General features: G+C 39.3%; 1 pseudogene; it reads left to right on the forward strand.

Annotated features, from left to right (window-relative positions):
* Nucleotides 1-13,455: 13,455 nt before the first annotated feature.
* On the forward strand, nucleotides 13,456-18,357 carry LOC148214209 (uncharacterized; annotated as a pseudogene).
* Nucleotides 18,358-19,131: the final 774 nt, after the last annotated feature.

A 19,131-nucleotide genomic window follows, 5' to 3' on the forward strand; every position in this document is an offset into this window, starting at 1 on the left:
CCAGCAGTAGTTATAGTGGCAATGTTGGAAGACTTGAAGGATCAGGCTGGGGACAGACCATCCTGGAAAAAATTTGTCTAGGTGGTCATTGCAAGTTAACTCTGGGTTGATGTCACATAATTAATCATAATCAGTAGAGCAGTGTTTCTCAACCTTGGCAATTTTAAGATGTGTGGACTTCAACTCCCAGAATTCCCCATTCCCACACATCTTAAAGTTGCCAAGGTTGAGAAGCATTGCAATAGAGTGTCACAGTTATGAAACGTACTAAAGTATTTTTGGAACAAGCTTCAGTAATCTGGTTCTAGCTTGTTAATTACATTAGTTACATGCAGTAGCAGAATAGTAATCTCAGGAAACCTTTGCTTTACATGCTAGCTTATTTACAGACCCAACCTTAGGTACGTATTCAACTAGTTGTTTGCAGACTCCTCCATTTGAGCAATGGGAAACCATCTTAAAATGAGCTGCTCTTTAAGACTCAAGAGAAGTCAACCTACTGTAGCTGGTCTGGTAGCTACCCCTACTCTCAATGTCTACTTTCCAATCTCTAATTCCTTTTTGACAAAATCTGTAGCTCTGCATATGTGTGCAGTTGCTTTGTAGCCCAAGAGATTGGCAGGGTCTCTGCAATTTTGGTCTGTTTATGCTGCTGATGCTCAACATGTGATATTTCTAATTATCTAGCTTGCTTCCTTCTGAATTAATGTTGTTCTAAGATAGAGCATGGAGTTTTCTCACTCCAGTTTGTCCCCCCCACCTTCCTCATTCAAGTATATCTTTCAGGATGTGCTTTCAGTTGCTCAGGACCCTTCTTTACACTTTTCCATGAACAGCCCTGTTTTCCTGTGACTTTTATTGTCAACATCACCTTAAAGAAAGGTACAAATTGGGCAGATTTCAACGAGATTTCCTGTCTTAGAAAACACACACACAGAGACACCCCCCCCCCCATATCCTGAAAGCTGAAACCTTTTGTAGTCCAATTATTATCAGAGGATACCACAGTCCTCCTGGAATTACTATATGTGTAGTCCTCATTTAGTGACCACAATTTGGACTGGCAACTCAGTTGTTAAGCGAAGTGGTTGCTAAATAAAACTGCCACTGTGTTTACAATCTTATTTCAAGTTTCCTTTGCTTTGCAGACCTGCAAAGGTTGTAAATGCAAGGATTTGTCGCAAAGTTACTTTTTCATCACTGTGGTAACTGCACATGGTCACTAAATAAGGCAGTTGCTAAACGAGGACTTCCAGTAGCCCTCATCTTCCTGCCACTATATCATACTGGCCATTAGCCAGGACAGAAGTAAGTAGTATCTTTTCTGTTCTATACCCAGCACACTTCCTCTTCTCAGTGCAGCCTGGAAATGTGAATCCAGCTCAAAAATCAGTTCTGGCCTGGTCTTTGACCCAGCTTTAGGGAAAGTACAGGAGCTCAGATTTGTGTGCAAATTGTGCTCATGTTAGGATAGCTCTCAACCTCAATTCAAAAGCAATACTCACCTGAGACTGTAACAAGTATCCTTTTTACAAACAAACAACAGAGAGACCACCGTAATAAATAAGGGCAAAATTCCAGCTGGATGCCTTATCACAACTTGTCATAGAACATAGAAGAACTTGCTGGAATCCATTCCAGGTTGCGTTACATTTCCATTGGATCAGGCTTCACAACGTTTTTAAGCACTAATGCCATCAACTGGTGTTTCTGGGGGGGGGGGGGGCTTTTTATTATGTGGTGGCTCTACATCATGAAGTAGATGATGTTGCTGTCTATTTGTAAACCTCGTATGCTTTCCTTCTCACTATTTCCACCTCTTTGTGTGTTCTAGTCTGGCGTAGTGGTTAAGGCAGCAGACTAGAAACCAGGAGACCGTGAGTTCTAATCTCTGCTTTAAGCATGAAGCCAGCTGGGTGACCTTGGGCCACTCACTCGTTCTCAGCTCCTAGGAAGTAGGAACTGGGGAGCTACTTCTGAAAAAAGCTGCCAAGAAATCGGGGGGGGGGGGCGCAGTTGCAAGGATCAAAAATTGACTTGAAGGCACAACTTTACTTTTTACTTTTAGGGGAAAAAAATAAAAATCCATTAAGGCAAGGCGTAGCGGCACCAGCAGTCCTCACTGTGGAAGGCTTTGGCATAGTAGACTCTAGCATGCAGGTGGGGAAACACGTACATTTATTTTGTGCAAGCTTTACAGTATTTTATTTTATAGTGTGTGGTTGGGCTTCACCTTGTTTTAAGAAGTTATTGCCACTTACAATTTCTCAGAGTGTGTGTTTCTCTCTGCAGCAAAGAAGCGTGAGCAAATTATGCTATATGAGTGGATTTCATGCGTTTAACATATCACTTCTAAGAGGCATGCTACTTAGCTAAATGTGATAAAGCTGTGTCTCCATTAATGAAGAGTTGCAAAAGATAAGCACTAGGAGAAAGATTAACAAATATACGGTGTCTTTTACACTATGCTATGATGTAGCGTGAGATACTTATGCCTGAACTAACTTTTCAGGTGGTAGAGATTGGCTCATTATTGTTGGATTGGTGTTCATACATCACTGACACATCTATTGTATGGATCCAGCAGGAAAAAAAGATTGAAAACTCTGCATTAGTGTCACTGTATTTATTCCAATAATACGGAAAGGCCTTCAATCAGAGTTAGGAAGAGGACTCAGATTGTTATGGTAGAGCTTGGTCAGATCCCTTTTGCACTACTTCTGTACCAAGACAAATGGATTAATGCGTGCAGTTCACAACATACAGTGGGTCAATATCAAAAGTTCATCTCAATACTTTGTTATATATCCTTTGTTGGCAATGACAGAGGTCAAACGTTTTCTGTAAGTCTTCACAAGGTTTTCACACACTGTTGCTGGTATTTTGGCCCATTCCTCTGTGCAGATCTCCTCTTGAGCAGTGATGTTTTGGGGCTGTCGCTGGGCAACATGGACTTTCAACTCCCTCCAAAGGTTTTCCATGGGGTTGAGATCTGGAGACTGGCTAGGCCACTCCAGGACCTTGAAATGCTTCTTACGAAGCCACTCCTTCGTTGCCCGGGCAGTGTGTTTGGGATCATTGTCATGCTGAAAGACCCAGCCATGTTTCATCTTCAATGCCCTTGCTGATGGAAGGAGGTGTTCACTCAAAATCTCACGATACATGGCCCCATTCATTCTTTCATTTACACGGATCAGTCGTCCTGGTCCCTTTGCAGAAAAACAGCCCCAAAGGATGATGTTTCCACCCCCATGCTTCACAGTAGGTATGGTGTTCTTTGGATGCAACTCAGCATTCTCTCTCCTCCAAACACGACGAGTTGAGTTTAGACCAAAATGTTCTACTTTGGTTTCATCTGACCATATGACATTCTCCCAATCCTCTTCTGGATCATCCAAATGCTCTCTAGCAAACTTCAAACGGGCCCGGACATGTACTGGCTTAAGCAGGGAGACACATCTGGCACTGCAGGATTTGAGTCCCTGGCAGCGTAGTGTGTTACTGATGGTAGCCTTTGTTACTTTGGTCCCAGCTCTCTGCAGGTCATTCACTAGGTCCCCCCGTGTGGTTCTGGGATTTTTGCTCACCATTCTTGTGATCATTTTGACCCCACGGGGTGAGATCTTGCGTGGAGCCCCAGATCAAGGGAGATTATCAGTGGTCTTGTATGTCTTCCATTTTCTAATTATTGCTCCCACAGTTGATTTCTTCACACCAAGCTGTTTGCCTATTGCAGATTCAGTCTTCCCAGCCTGGTGCAGGTCTACAATTTTGTTTCTGGTGTCCTTTGACAGCTCTTTGGTCTTGGCCATAGTGGAGTTTGGAGTGTGACTGTTTGAGGTTGTGGACAGGTGTCTTTTATACTGATAACAAGGTCAAACAGGTGCCATTACTACAGGTAACGAGTGGAGGACAGAGGAGCCTCTTCAAGAAGTAGTTACAGGTCTGTGAGAGCCAGACATCTTGCTTGTTTGTAGGTGACCAAATACTTATTTCCCACCATGATTTGCAAATAAATTCTTTAAAAATCAGTCAATGTGATTTTCTGGATTTTTTCCCCTCATTTTGTCTCTTATAGTTGAGGTATACCTATGATGAAAATTACAGGCCTCTCTCATCTTTTTAAGTGGGAGAACTTGCACAATTGGTGGCTGACTAAATACTTTTTTGCCCCACTGTATGATTATTTGAAGAGATTGAGATTTTGTGTCAAATACATTGTAGTGCCAAGAGACGTCCTTTGCAAGTTATTATATCATTAAGAGACGAAGATCTGAGGATTCCTGAACAAGAGTCTGTGAAATACTGTGAGGTTGTAGCCTTTGCAAATTCCCTGGGGGAACTGATAAAGCAGATTACCATAGCTGGAAGGCCAGGAAGCACCAAAGCCTCTTGTCAAAAGGACACTGATGCAAACTGCTTTTGATGAACTAATAACAGGCGCAAGGATATTATTTCTCTTAGCCTTTGGCAGCCTAGATTTCTCCAAGTTATTTTCTTGATATTTTGATTTACAAAAATAAAAGGCTCCTCACCTCAATCTGTAGATTACAGTGGAACCTCGGGTTATGAACGCCTCTGTTAATGAACTTTTCAGGTTACGACCAGCTCCAGCCGCAAAAATTTACCTCGGTTTGCAAACTCCGCCTCGGGGTACGAACCGGATCCACGGCCATTTTCCCTCCCGTGACACGGTCCACGGCCATTTTTCCGCCCCTGACACGTGGTCCGCAGCCATTTTCCACCCTGACACGTGGTCGTAGGGAGGGGGACTCTCCCTCCAAGCAATAGCTGCCTCCCTGTCCTCCACGCCAGAACGGATTAACGGTAATTACATTGAACCTTATGGGGAAATTTGCTTTGGGTTGCGACCAATTTGGGATGCGACCAGAGTCACGGAACGAATTAAGTTCATAACCCGAGGTACCACTGTATATTCTCTGTGAGTAACCAGTGTCTAATATTTGGCCGGTGCATTCTAGATATAATGTGAGCATTTTATTCATGGCCCTTCATTAAGATTTCAAATGAATGGAAATTACCCAAACTTAGCTACCCCTATTCTTGTTCACTTGTTATCTTTTATACCCTTCTGTTTCCAGAGCATCTTATTCATGTTGCTTGTAAGTTATTTTTGGCCATTCTGGAACACAGATGTTAGGCCAGAGATGAAAATCCTTTTCCTTGCTCTCTTGCAAATTGTCCAATGTTACAGTTCAGTATTTTGGAGACATTGATCAAATGCACCCCTATATCTGAGAATTGGGGAAATGCAGCAGGTTGGAGGTGCTTAGATGTTTCTGTTGAGTTTGTAATCACAAATTTACAAATATTCACAGCAAAAATGGGGGCAGTGCTAACTTAGTTCAACTGACCTGAATGAGATTATTGCAGACACTAGATTTTATTTAATCTTGGGAAATTTGAAATAATAACTTCTCTCAAATGTACATACATTTGCTTATGGAACAGCACTGCCAACAAGAGCAACATCCAGGATCATTTTTATCAGTCAGCCTTGGGCTCGTCCCTGTGCCTTTGCTGCTGGACTAACAGAGATTTGACTTGCTTAACTCAGAGTCTTTCTTTTCTTATTGCACTTTCCCTATTTATCATATCAAGAGTGGGGGAACAAAGGCTGCAGTAGCTTATCATGAAAACTTGAGATTCATCCTATGGCTGATGATCAGTTATCCCTCAACTGTTTTTAGGCCATCAGCTGGCACTGCTACGCTGCTCTGACATTATGATCTCATGCAGTATATACGTCTATTGTAAACTGATAACATGCACACCGAAGAACACAATGTTTCTAGCTGGGCTGACCTCAGCTCTTTAAATAGCTTTGGACTGCAATGCTGCACTTACTCTGGAGGATGTCTCAATGAAATAAAGGGAGTGTGCGTGTCATGAGTTAGCATTATAGGCAGTGCTGTTAATTACAGACACCAGACTCACCAGCTCTTTACAAATCTATTGGAGTGCTTTCCCCCCTTCAAACTGATGGCAAAAGTAATTCAGGATGATTTGATGTTACTCATGGCAGTCAGGTTCCATCCAGGAAACTTTATAGAAGATGTGAAATACCTGTGCCTAACTCATGTAATTCTGCTTTGCTAGACAGTTTAGCAGATTCTGTGTCCTGATCTGACTCATCATGGCTGCTCTGTTTTGTTAGATGTTAATCTTTGTCGTGTTTTAGAGGTATATCTGTAAATATCAATCTCAATTAGTTTGGGGGGAAAAAGTAATTGCACTGAACACCCAGGGATCAATTCATGCAGTGACAGGAAACCTAGGTTTGCTATTAAGAGTGCTTTCAATAGGGATAGCGTAGGATATATTTTTACCATCTGTTTGTTTCGTATACAACTTCAGATGTATGTGCAGCTTTTGGAGGGCAATCAGCTGCATTTCTTCCTTGAATGCCAGGTGAGAGATTGTCCTCCAGAAAAATAAAAGAAGTGGAGCAAAACTACATCTGACTTCATTTAATTTTATTGGACCCATCTAGAAGGCAGTATCTAGTAGACCTTGATTCTGAGGAGCAAGCAGGGTCAGACCAGGTTAGTCCTTGGAAATCCCAGGGCTGTAGACTGGGAAGCCAAACAAAATACTGGAGTAAGCAAATCACTTTCATTTTATTGCCAAGAAAACTGCTTGGATGGATCCATAACATTACCAGGATTTGAACTTGAATTGAAGGAGGCATTATTAACATTTGACATGATTTACTCTGTATGCATGCTATTTTGACTCTTCTGTTCAATAACACTTTGATGGTGATTTTGGAAAATGGTGTAGAGACTGCATCCAATCCCACTTTCCTCCCCAGGATTTATGTGGCTCTGGGAATTTGGATTGTTCATTTCTGTGTTACCTGTTTAAGTATACATTTAAAAACGCACAGACTGTAGTCCTATGCTTAGTTATGGGACAATATGTCTGACTGAATTCACTGGGAATTTTGAGCAAGCAAATACAGGACATTGTTGTATAGGAAATAGTTGTATAGTTTGTTATAGCAGCCTTTAGTGTTGCTTCATATGTTAGATTCTTACACAGGAGAAACAAAGGGGCTTTCTGATGTCTAAGGACCTAAAGGACACTCAGATGGAGAAAAGCTGCTTTGCAGGATGTCTCTATTACTTAGCACTTGCTCAATGAATACACTTGGGTTTAAACATTGGCATTATGGCTTCTAGTTATGGCTCACTGTATCCATACAAATGTTAGGTAACTTTTTAAAAATGCACTGCTGCCTTTTTACGGGCAAAAAAGCTCAGAGTTGGTGAAGAACGGGTCATTATCTTCATGTGAATCTCCCCAATTGTCCTTCAGACCATCTCCACTGTGTGAAGTGATTGGTGACCAGCAGTATATTCCAGTCCTTGTTGTAACTGCAGTGGTATTTCAGAAGTCAGATTAGATCGGGGTAGTTCACACTTTTTCCTTCTCCATGCAATGCTTATACTTTGGAACAGAAAGGGTGAAATCTGAGCCCTTTTAAGTCACTGAGAAAGTTTATTGGATGCCTGTACCCTACCCCTTTTTAGGTAACATCATCTACCTGACCATGGTTGATCTTAGAAAAGCTAAGCAAGGCTGGACCTGGTTAGTTCTTAGGAATACCACCAGGAAATCCCAAGACACAGTGATTAAAATCAGTGGCTGAGTACATAGGAGAATATTGGAAAACAGAAAATATTCTTGGAATTAGTTTTACCACTTTGAATGAAAAGGATTATTCCATAAGATCATATCCAATGCTAAACCATACTTTGGATGGCCCCCACTCTCTGGGTGGATCCCAGGGCAATCTTCCCCATTGGATGGAATATATGAAAGTCATTTTGGTTTGAGTAAATCAGCCCTTGGTCTACACCCTTATTAGTTATCACATGTTCTAGCTTTGCCTTTGTTTGCCACCCTCTTTGCAAGCTCCCTTTCCTCAGGAATTCATCTAGCATGACATGGATGAATGCCTTCTAAGAACTGTTTATACAGTTGTCACGTGGACTCTATTCTAGATATTGTCAGTATTTTGCTCTCTAGGAAGAATTAAATAAATATAAGTGGGAAGAGGACCAAGACAATAAAACATAGTTTTTTTTCCCCCAAGAGAGAAAAAGAGGGGGGAACACATGTCTTAGTGGTCCAAAGTTTGCATTAGTTCACTTTGCTTATATAGGTCTATAAACCACCATATCATACCCTCTGTGTTCCCAGTCAAAGGTCTGGTGTTTGGAGCACCAAATTTGGCAGATGGTACATGTCTCCAATATCTCCCCTCTCTTCTCAGAAGGTTGAATATTTTCCTTAAATGTTTAAAAAACATACCTCACCAATGCAATCTTGTTTTGCAATGTAAAAAAGGATATTGGGCCTCCATACATAGAGGTTGCTGATGGACATCTGTGGGGCGTGGGCAGATATAATCCTGGCAATATAACTTTGATGGCTAAAAGCACAGCTGGAGTATCTATTGGCTTCCTTCTCTGTTAATGAACTTCAGTTCTTAACATCCCTCACCACTGGCCATGCCAATTGGAACTGCTGGAGGGCCAGCAGTTTCCCATCTTTATCATAAACCTGCTTTCCCACCTGTCTCTTATCTTGAATATGATGGTCATCTGCCTGTTTTGTACTGCAGATTTATGCTAATGCAGATTTTTTTCTGTACTAGCTGTAGGTGCATTCAACTCCTTGAATGTCCTTGAAGAAGGATCATTAATAACAGGACTGTCTAAGTGTTGGACAACTTGGTTCCCCCCAGTGATGCTACATGCAGAAGCCGATTGGACAGCCAGTTGACTTGTACATCAACATGGATGATGAGCTACCATCCCCCACCATATCTGAAACCAGTTTAAAATGGTGCAGGACCAGTTGTGTGGTTCATGTAGTACTATTCTCCAAGAGAGGGTATGGCTGTGGAGGCTTTGGAAAAATGGTAGATGGGGGGGGGGTTGCCAGTGTTGCTCAACATCTGCTATAAGGCAATCCCCTCACTCAGCCTAATGAAGAGCCAGCTCTGCATTGTGGTAGAATCAGAAACAAAACACATACTTTCTGGTTCACCAATCAAGTCATTTCAAGCAACTGTTCTCATGTTTATCTACTCAGCTTATTTGTTCTAAATTGATTATACAAATAAAATACACATGAATTTTTTTTAAGAGAAAGAAACTTTTAGGCACAGAATGAACAACTGCTAACAGTGCAACCTGTATATCATGTAAGATAGCAATAACTGCACAAGACAGTCACCTGGAACTAAAAGGGCTGCTTGAGACTGTAGGGGAAATAATACACCAAAGTTGCATAGGAATCTGCACAATACTACTTCACTATCTGCACAAATTCATTATCCTTGAATTTGAAAAACAAACAAATTTCAGAGTACACAATTGATACTGCATCTTTTTTTTTTTTTTTGATGCTATCAAAACAGATTGGTCACCCTCATTTCACAAGATGGATTTTTTTTTTTTTGGGCAGATGCCAGTGGGATGAAGAGGAAGACCATCTACAAAAAATATCCAGTAGCCTCAGGCAAGATAAATCAGATTGGCACGTGACAGTGGGCAGTGGCAAGAATTACAAGGAAACACTGCTTAAGGTTCAAAGCCAAATGTGACTCATGCCTAATGCATTCATTCAAACATGCAGGGACTTTTGTATAAACATCCAGTGATGGGGCTAAAACAGGGCTAAACTTATTAGTATCATAGACCATTTTTCTTTTCTGGTTTAGTGAAAATTGTGTTTTGATATAAAGTAGTCCATAGAGAAAATCTGTGCCAAAGGCTTTATTCTGAGGATTCCCCTCCTGCCCCACAATCTGTTGACTCTTCCCAGAGGAGCTCCAGACATTCTGTGACTAATCAATGCTTCTCAACAGAGGAATGATTGGGAATATTCTGGGATGTCACAACAGAAAAATTTCTAACTGCTGTATTAATCTAGATGGTCTGCTAGATTAATTTGTAAGTTTGACAGAAGTTTGCAGCAAACTTATTGAAGTTGAGTGTGTGCTTCTCACAGTCTGAAGTATGAGCTTTACTAATTCAAGAAGGCAGTTCTACAAGAGTCAAATATGAAAAGGTATTAATGACCCAAGCTCGGTGGCATCTTAAGGTGATAAAGGGATCTTTTGCAATGCACGCACCATTTTATCAGTCCAAACAATATTGGGTTGTATGCTGATCATGGAAAATATCTCTTTCAAACCACCTTTAGCCCTCTTTAGGAAGATTTACTATCATGGAGTATTTTTAACTGGGCTGCCTACCAAAATGAATGAGCTGGGTTGAACAAAGAGAGCTGTTAGAAAAAAAGGTGGTGATTTATGTGTTGGCATTGATTTCAACCACATTGTTCTTTTATCTGTATTGCACAGGTAATTTGAGGATTAGTTTCTGGTTTCACTCAGTGAGCTTTGAAAATAGTTTCTGTTTTCATCTGGAGTTTAATTGTCACCAGCCTTGAGACAGGCAAGCCAAGGAAAGAGGCTCTCAGCACCACTCCAAAATATGCAAGAACAGCTTGGTGTCGTAAGGTACATGAGGCACTTTCATGTTATCTGATCACATGCTGACCTAAAGCAAACCTTCTTAGTGCTGACACAGACCAGAAGAACAGTAGTTGTAGCAATATTTTGCCTGCATTGCAGCTGAGCATGGGGTTTTAGAATTTGTGTTGCTTTAATACCATAATTTATTTGTTTACTATTAGAGTAGGTATGCATTAGGCCTTTGACACCCTTATGTTAATGGGCAGGCAGGAATAACATCCTTGTAAACCTGTTGCTAAACCCGTTGCTAATTAAAAGAATCAATTCTGTGTAGTAGCCATTTTGTTCCTCAACACAATAAATAAGCAAGAGGAGGTATCATTTTTTTGTAACACAGGGAATTGTGCTGCTGTTAGAGATTTTATATTTTGGGCAATGTAGGGGGTATAAAAGATATAAGGAATTCTAGAACTATGGGATAAAGGAAGAAAAGATATAAGGAATTCTAGAACTATGGGATAAAGGAAGAAAGCTTCTCTGCTGCTTTCAAAAATCAAAGGTCCACCTTCTTTAACTAAAAGCTGAAACTTCTGCAGGTGAAATATTGTACACTTATACACAAACATAGATCACAGACACTATCCAGCAGCTAGCAGTGGATGTTTCTAAATGAAGCTATCATTGTGCAATTGCCTTGCTTTGGTCACAAGGTTTTAGAAATAATCAAGACTTCATCATTTTCCACCTCCACAAAGTAATAAGTTAAAGAGACAAAGAATGGCTTCTGCACTATTGATGGGCAGTACAATGTTACCCAGAAGTGCCTATGACAAAAGCACACACTTTTTTTGACACAACAAAAGACATATTTGTTGAAGAAATGATTGCATTCTACAAAATGCTGGGAAAATTGGATATTTTTCAGACAGGTCAGTGCTGAAAAAAGATACTGAGATACCACGCCATGCAATGAATGCACATGTATTGTGTTGCAGACTGCTTGCCTGAAAGCTAATGAGTGAATGATCTCCTGATAATGTTAAAGAACAAATCTTACATTTCTCATCCTTAATTGGTCTTTTACTGGAAAACATTTAGAAACTGTAAAGGGTTAGTGTCAGCTCCTTTCTGAAGGGGAAAAATTCTTTTCAGCTGCTGACCATAATATAAGAGGCAATAGTCAAGTCCTGATCCCTAAATCCCATTTTTTAAAGCTCCCTTACTTTCTTATTTGTTTAAATCAAACATATGAAATGCATTTTGATGTAATTCCAGCTTGGCCTAAACAATTTGGTGCTTATAGGACTGGGCTGTGGTAAGTGTGGTGCTTTGGATACATTCCGCTGTCTATTTCTTATTTTCTTTGTGCTGATATTTCCCAGTTGAACTGGCACTACTCCCAAGCCAAGCTTCCCATAAATATAGCATAACATCAGCTGTCATATTTGTGGGAAACAAAACATTCAGTATGAAATACTTTTAATGAAAATGGAAAATACGGACAACTTTTGTTTTAGAAGCTCAGTTGGTAGTTTTTTTTCTTTTTGACACTAAGAAATCATGATGGCATTATCAATGCAGATTGCTTAAGATGAATCTTGAGTCTTGCTAGTGTGCATGCGTGTCAGATTTAAAGAAAAAAATAATCCGTATTAGCTGTGAACTACCCAAGACAGCAGCTCTTACTAAGAGGTGCTGTGAAACTTACAGGCTTATTCATGTATCCAGCTGATGTTAATTATAACTTTGCAACAGAATACAAACTTCCACACTCAAAATACATCAGCTTCTATGCAAGGCATTTGAAAAAGGCACAGGAACTCTATATACACATTTCACATGCAGACACTCTGGAAAAAGGAGGCATTGCACAGCATGGTTAACACCTTTGAATCATAAACCCTTTCAGTGACAAATAAAACAATGCTCTGTTAATATTAACTCATGCTTATTTTAAAAAAATACTCACAATTTTCAGACTGGAATCATCCCAGAGTATAAATATGTCTAATTATATTTCTGGCTCTTGTAGCCTTTAATACATGGAAAACACTAGAGCTATTACTAAAATGGGTTACAGCTACTATATTGTAACTTTCCAATTAATCCCATAGTGGCTTTGGGTCTGCTGACTTTTGTTTTGTAGAGAAACTGATGTCAAAATAAATGCCCAGAGGTAAAGCAATCATCTTTTATGAAACCAGATAGTACAGAGGTAGTGGATAGTCAGAGGTAGCGTCATGTGTAATCTATGTGCCAGGGCTGCTTGCAGTGATTTTGCATCAACTTTTAACAGGGAAATGAGGCAATAACACAATCAACACATTTACTAATATTCAAAATCAGTTACTGTATATAAGCCTCACTGAAGGAACTTGGCAAACCTTACTTAAAAAGAAATCTTTGTAGACTTTCAATAGTATTGGAGCAACACATCTTATTCCACTCAATGGAGCAAGAACTTTTCCTGATTTCATAGATTTAAAGGTATATATTATTTCTTAGACAGATAAAGAGAGAACTAAATAGGCAGTTTGATCATGTGTGATCTTAAAGAACTCTATTATATAAAAATGGATTAATTTCTTCCTCAGTTACATTTGACTCAGTAGCATATATGAGTATAAAAATCTAAAAATCATTGATTTTTTGAGACAGAATCATTATATATTTTACCCTGAGTGTCTTTACTGATATTAAACTATTCACTTGTCCAGCAGAAAGTCTAGTAACTTACCAGGTCTTTCACCCTGCTCCCAATATCTTTGCTTTATATGATTCAGTGAATATATTATTTCAAGTACATAAAAAAAATTACATTCCTATTTAGTATTCATAAAAGCATTATATAATTCTGGTGTTGGCTATCTTGCATATGGAAGTTTCCTTCCAATATCTGCATTCTGATTTTTCTCTTTCTATGAAGCATAAGTACTAATATGACCATGTTATATGCCTTAAAGTATCCTAAACAGCGAATTGACTGGCAGAATGTCAATGTAAATATTTGTCAGACTCTTGTTGTTATAAAAAGTGGATCCTTTAATAATGATATATTTTAAAAGAAAATCTAGAAAAAGAGATGATTCTTTCCTGTATTAATTGATAATGTTACCAGAGCAAAATCTTATACTGTATAGCTATAACCTATATTACATATAAAAATCCAGTCAAGACCAACTCCAATGTGGAACTAAAAAAACTTGTTACAAAGTATTTAAAAGTTGCCATATATCTACCAAATTAAACTCCAACATATAAACTTGCAATATTTTCCATGTGCAAGAATTAGATTTAGATAGGCTAGTATTTTATAAAAATGTCTAGCTGTAATAATCTGATCCACAGCCAAAGAAATTTTTTTCAAAACATCTATGTAGTATGTCTGGAAAATCCTTAGTAGTACCACAATTAATAAATGCAGTATATAATCATCATCATCTGGCTGACTGTGCAACCAACTATAATAATCCCCCAGTGAGGCACTACTTTGATGTGGTTTTGGGGCTTGCGTGCTCTAAAGAGGACGAGAGCTATGCCGGAGGTTCAACCATACTGGACAGGTCTCATCAGAGGAGCCAGACGAAGAGTGCCTCTCTCATAAACAATATGGTGAGATGTAATTTAAAGAAACCCATACCAGATAGGTCGTAACCTGGGCCAACAAGGACCACGCTAGGTGTTCTAGTTCCTGGACATCTGGTGACAAGTGGGCTACAGGATTCATGACTGTGGGCTGAGCAACCAGGGCCAGCAGCTGCAGAACTACTGGAAGAAAAATTGTTTATCCATCACAAATGTACAAAGACTGAAAACAAAGAAATAATGATCTGCTATTACAAATCAATTCCAACGAGAAGAGGATATTTGAAAAGAATGCACCACTTCTGGAAAGAACATCCAGAATCAGAAATAACAGAACAGAGGCTAGCAGATCAATGATGTTTTATAATATGAAATAAAGTATTCACAGAAATAGAATTGGAAGAACTGCAAAGGTCTACCCAGGGCAAAGAAATTGAAGCCTTGCCAGAAGTAGCTCAGACAGTAGAGCCTTCTCCTCAGAAAGAACAAAGCCCTCTAACTAAAAAAAACAAGAGGAATTGAAACAAAGAATGATGGAGCATCTAGAACAGCACAAAAACAACAGAATAAGGTTGAAGCTTGTTACAAAGAAACAGCTAGCACAAGTATTAAATGACGCCAATACTGTAGCTCACTACAAGAAACAAACCAACTAATGTACAGCACGGCTGGAGTTATAACTGAATACCCTGGATGCAAAATCAACAAACAAGAAAAAAAGCCAAACAATGCACCACCAAAATGGAAGATCAGGTTGGAAAATAAGATCAGCATGCTAAGATCAGATGCAAGCAAGCTAGAACAGATGAAAGAAAAGAAGCTTGAAAAGCAAAAAGACCAAAGAATACCTCATCAAGAAATATCACCTAAAAACAAGGACGATCAAGGAAGCACTGGAAATAATAAAGCAGCAAATAACAGCCACAGCCAAAAGATCAGCAGATACGAAGCCTGAATTGCACAATATAGGCAGAATCTCCAATTTTGGTCGAATTAGAAACATTTCTACCAATCCATCAATGGAGAGACTGCAATGAACCAGTCAACACCTGGCAAAGAAGAAACAGTGCAGTTCTAGGCACAGATATGGGACAACCCAAAGAAATACAACAAGAATGCAACTTGGATAAAGGAGGTAGATAAGAATTTAAAAAAAAAAGCTGGAAGAACTTGTAATAACAGCAGAAATGGTGGAGAAAGGGGCAAGGAAGATCAAGAATTGGTCAGGACCAGGTGAAGATGAACTGCGTGGTTTTTGGATGAAACATCTGACTGGTCTGCACCTACTCATTACCAAGCAGTTTAACAACATACTGCAATTACCTGCTTGCCAACAACTTTCAAACTGCTAGCTGGTGTGGTAGCTGATGCAGTCCAACAGCACCTAGCTGAAAACAAGCTCATTCCATCTGAGCAGAAAGGAAACCACCCAAACAGCAGAGGGACAAAAGATCAGCTCCTAATTGACAAGATGATTTTGGAAAACTGTAAGAGAAGGAAGACCAAATTGAATGTGGCTTGGATTGATTACAAGAAGGCATTCGACTCCCTGCCACATGACAATCAAGTGCCTAGGAAAAACAGGAATCAGTAGAAACATCAGAAGCTTTGTGCAAATGCTGGTCAATGGTCAATAGATTAGGAGAGGTTAACATCAAGAGAGGAATCTTTCAAGGAGACTCACTATCACCACTACTGTTTATAACTGAATTGATTCCTCTGTCAACAATACTGAACAAGTCAGGTCATGGCTATCAAACATCAAAAACATCTGCCAGATTATCTCATCTCCTTTACATGGACGATCTGAAGCTGTATGGAAAAACACCATCTGAAATGGAATCACTGGTTAACACTGTCCAAATATACAGCCAAGATATTGAGGCAGAGTTTGGACTGGACAAATGTGCCACCCTTACCAACAACAGGGGAAAATAGTGAAAACTGAAGGAATCAAGATGCCCTATGGGAATAACATCAAGAGTCTGGATGAAAAAGATCACTACAAATACCTGGGCATCCTTCAGGCTGACAACATCAAGCACACTGAAGTCAAGAAGAAGGTTAGTAGTGAAAACATCAGAAGAGTGAAGAAGGTCTTAAAGTCCAAACTCAGTGGAATGGGCAATTCAGTCATTAGATATACAGCTGGAATAGTGGACTGGACTCAACCTGAACTAAAAGCCCTGGACAGGAAGACCAGAAAAATAATGACAATGAATCATGCCCTTCATCCATGCAGTGACGTTGACAGACTACTTACCAAAGAGCATAGGTGGGCGTGGAATATTACAAGTACACCAGACAGCTGAAGAAGAAAAACAGGCATTTGAAGAATATGTGAAGGACAGTGAAGAAGATGCAGTGAAGGTAGTACACCATGAAGGCTTACTGAATACCAAAGAAACCAAACTGGCCTATAAGAAAGACCAAATGAGAAGTGAGATTAGCTCCATCCCTCTTAACATTCCACAAGTCCCTCAAGACCTGACTATGTGATTAGGCCTGGGGGTCCCAGGACTGGGGAGATTTTGTGATGGCTCCCTTATTAATTTTATCTCCTCCTGTTTTGTGTGCTTCCATAGTTTTTTATTTGTAATTGTTTTTATGTATTTATTCTTTTTAATTGTTGTAGGCTGCCCAGAGTCACTTTGTGTGAGACTGATGGCTATATAAATACAATAAATAAATAAATAAGAACAGAAAAGAGACATGGCAAGGCAAAGTATTACATGGCCAGTACACAAAAAAGCTAGCAGGCAACGCAGATAACAAGACATGGCAATGGCTAAGAGCAGGAAAGTTGAAGAAAGAGACAGAGGGGCTAATTCTGGCTACATGAGACCAAGCTTTAAGAACAAATGCATATAAAGCCAGAATTGAGAAGAGAGCAACAGACAGCAAATGCCACCTCTGCAAAGAAGCTCAAGAAACAGTGGATCACCTAGTTAGCAAGGTGATTGCAAGAAGATTGCACAGACTGATTATAAACAATGGCATGACAAAGTAGCAACAATGCTGCATTGGAACATCTGCAAGGAATACCATCTGCCTGCAAGCAAGAACTGGTAGAATCACAAAACAGACAAAATAATAGAAAATGAAGAAGCTAAAATGGTCTGGGACTTTAGAATTCAAACAGATAAGCACCTACCACACAACACCCCAGACTTAACAATTGTTGATAATAAAGACAAAAAAGTCTGGATAGTGGACACTGCAATACTTGGAGACAGCAGAATAGAAGAGAAAGAATTGGAGAAAATTACAAAATATAAAGACCTGCAAATAGAAGTAGAACAATTATGGCAAAAGAAAGCAAAGATAGTACCAACGGTAATAGGCATCTTAGGTGCAATCCCATCTGGAGCACCACTTGAAGGCCTTCAGCATTGACAAAATCACCATTGGTCAACTGCAAAAGGCAGCTTTACTTGGAACAGCTTATATCCTGCGACGATATCTTTAACACCATCAAACAACATCTGCCTATCCCAGGTCCTTGGGAAAGACTCGATAGGTGGATAAAAATGCCAAATCCAGTCTAAACATCTGGCTGTGAGGCCAACAATCATAACAAATAAAATATCCCCAATATTTAAAAAGTCCTTTTAGATCATGTGCTGCCACAAATTTTGAGCACTCGTAAATCAAAACATCTCTAGTAGATCTTGAATTCTCACTTATGTATATGTGACCATCACATCCCCAAGAAAAGAGATTTTTTTCCCGCAGAAGAATATGAGTTACCTATTAAAAAAAAATAATTAAAGTTTTAAGTTGTCCAATTTAGTACATATTTGTCTCATCTTGGAGGGATATTTAAGCCCCTTTCCATGAAAATCCAACAGAAATACAATATTGGACTTAAATTAAAACTTTAGACAGACATGCACACTTATATTACTGTATTGCAGACCAAGGAAAAGAAAAAAATATGGCTGTCATAAACTTTGAAAAAGTACACCCCATGTAACAATTAAGGGGGAAAAAACCCTGAAAAAGTCAGACAAAAGCCGAAGAAGAAATATAAGATTTAAGACAAACGCTCCTATTTTACACCCCTAGTATGCATAAGTATTGTTATGGTTGACCTATATTCTCAATACATTGTAATTTAGTAAAAATAGATTCTCAGCACTGCTCCAGCATTAACTAAACTTAGCCAGCACTAACAAACCCTAACCAGGGAATTATACTTCTTTGATGGAGGATTCCAATTACTAATAATAGCCACCCCTATTTGTACAAAATTTTTATTTGCTTGATAAAATGTACAGAGGCAAAGTATTTAATAAATAGCACCAGCCTGCTTACATAAAAATAAATGAACAGTTTAATCAACCATACAAAATTTTGTTTGGCATTTCCTCTTAGAAGTTAGATAGTAAAATACCATAGTATAATGAATGTATGCATGTTTAAAAGGGCTGTGCATGCTTTGAAAATGATTCAAAGAAGTGCTTCAGTCTACGTGTGAGCAAAGCATCTCTCTGTTAAGGACTGAATAGTAGTCTGGGAAAAAAGGGTGTTCTAATGAATAGTGGAATAGCTCACTAAAAACCGTACCATCGTATTGCAGAACAGTTTGTCAGTCACTGAAGCGTTGCCTAAACGCTTGATCAGAGCCTATTGTTTGAATCCAACACTGCAGGCATCCCTAATTGATCTCTCTATACAGTAAAAATACGTTAATCTTAATCATTTTTCAAAGGGGCTGCAGATCTAGTATTCAAAGCCCTAAGGATGCAGGCACTGTGGAAGTGTTTGCAAATACCGGCAGAAATTAAAAACATGTTTAAAAGGGGGATCTCTTATTTCATTCCATCCCATAAACAGTGTATGCATGTGTATTAAAATGGCTAACGTCATGAAGACATCTCCTAGATGTCTTTGCTCTAACATACAGTCTATGCTAACAGATAGCAATACATGGGGAGAAAATTCAGGGGAATTCAGGCTTTTCTTCTACTTAACCAGTAAGACTGCCTTGTTGTTGTTTTTTTTTGGGGGGGGGGAGAGATTTATCT

Source organism: Python bivittatus, unplaced genomic scaffold, assembly GCF_059951505.1.
Source record: "Python bivittatus isolate LINGU-HERP-01145 unplaced genomic scaffold, Pbiv_v1 ctg000700_np1212, whole genome shotgun sequence".
In the NCBI taxonomy this organism is placed as follows: domain Eukaryota; kingdom Metazoa; phylum Chordata; class Lepidosauria; order Squamata; family Pythonidae; genus Python; species Python bivittatus.